Below are 1,755 nucleotides of genomic sequence, written 5' to 3' on the forward strand. Positions count from 1 at the left end.
AGAGAGAGACAGAGAGAGAGACAGAGAGAGAGGGAGGGAGGGAGAAATAAGTAAGATGTGATAAAATAATTAACGTTTTTGGTTAGAATGCAAAGCATGGGTTTCCTGGTATTTTCATTCTGAGAATCATGCTTTCCCACAGTCATGCCCTTTCCCCTGTTCCCTGTTGTCTTAGTGTTCTATCGCTGAGAAGAAACAACATGACCACAGCAACTCTTAGCTGGGGCTGCCTTGCAGGTTGAGAGCTTTATCTGCATGGCAGGAAGCATCCCGGCAGCAGGAAGACATGGTGCTGGAGAAGGAGCTGAGAGTTCTACATCCTGATCCACAGGCAACAAGAAGAGAGCGAGCCTCTGGACCTGGCTTGGGCCCCGGAAATCTCAAAGTCCACCCCCAGTGACACATTTCCTTCAACAAGGCCGCCTCCAACCCAACAAGTCTACACTTCCCAACCCTTTCAAATAGTGCCCCTCCCTGGGGACCAACCATTCAACTATGTGAGCCTGGGGGCAGGGGTGTGGAGCATTCTTACCCGAGCCAGCACACCCGCCCCCTCTCCTTCTTCCCTCTTCCTTCCAGACAACCCCTCTGGCTTCTCATCACATATGCTCCATTCTTACTGCCTAAGACATCTTCAGGTCTCATGATGGATCCCCTTTCTAGTTTCATGGTGCACACGCATGCACAGCACAAGGTGGCAGTGCTTTACATGTTACCCCTTCTATTGTTATTTCTTTCCCTCCTCAAGTAACACCCTGCTGTGTGGACATTATGACCTGCGTGCCTGCTCATTACTTGTCTTCTCTGACTATTATTGATGATGATGATGATATATATATATATATATATATATATATATATATATATATATATATATATATATATATATATATATATATATATATATATATATATATATATGTATATATCGGTGTATAATTTCTGTTGGAAGCATGTGCTCGATTCTCTTGTGTATATACTTAAGCAGTGCTAGGTCCCATGACAACTTAATTTTAGGAGATGCTACACTTTTTTGGACATAGACCGCATTGGAACAAGAGTTCCAATTTCTCCACCTTCTTTTCAGCACTTGCCTGTCTTCCTAGCTACAGCCATCCTACTGGATGTGAAACACCTCTCATCATGGCTTTGATTTCTACTTTCCTGGTGACTAGTGAGGGTGAGAACTTCTGTGCTAGTCGTCCACTTGTGTATAATCTTCGGGGAACGGTCTCTCTAGGGCCTTCGCTCTGCAGTTGGATTGCCTTTTTATTATCATGCTTAAAAATTCATATTTTAATAGCAAATCTCTTATTAGATGTATGATTTGCAAACATTCATTCTTTGTAGGACACCTTTCCATAGGGTGAATTGGGATCTATCCTGTGTGCTTTAAGAAGAATTTGTGAAGGGCTGTTCTTTGAATGTTTAGTAGAATTCCCTAGTAAGAACCTCTAGGCCTAGCTTTCAAAAATATTATACTAATTTTTATTTATTTTGTGTGGGGTGGAGGGCTGTGTGTGGAATATCAGAGGATAACTTTGGGGAGCTGGTCTTCTCCTTCCACCATGTGGTTCCAGAGTACCAAACTCAGGCGTTAGGCTTGGCCTTTGACCTCTTAGCCATTTCAGTTGCCTGGGCCTGACTTTTTTTTTTTTTTAAATATTTATTTATTATGTATACAATATTCTGTCTGTATGTCTGCAGGCCAGAAGAGGGCACCAAACCCCATTACAGATGGTTGTGAGCCACCAT

The sequence above is a fragment of the Microtus ochrogaster genome, chromosome 5 (genome assembly GCF_000317375.1).
Source record: "Microtus ochrogaster isolate Prairie Vole_2 chromosome 5, MicOch1.0, whole genome shotgun sequence".
Classification (NCBI taxonomy): domain Eukaryota; kingdom Metazoa; phylum Chordata; class Mammalia; order Rodentia; family Cricetidae; genus Microtus; species Microtus ochrogaster.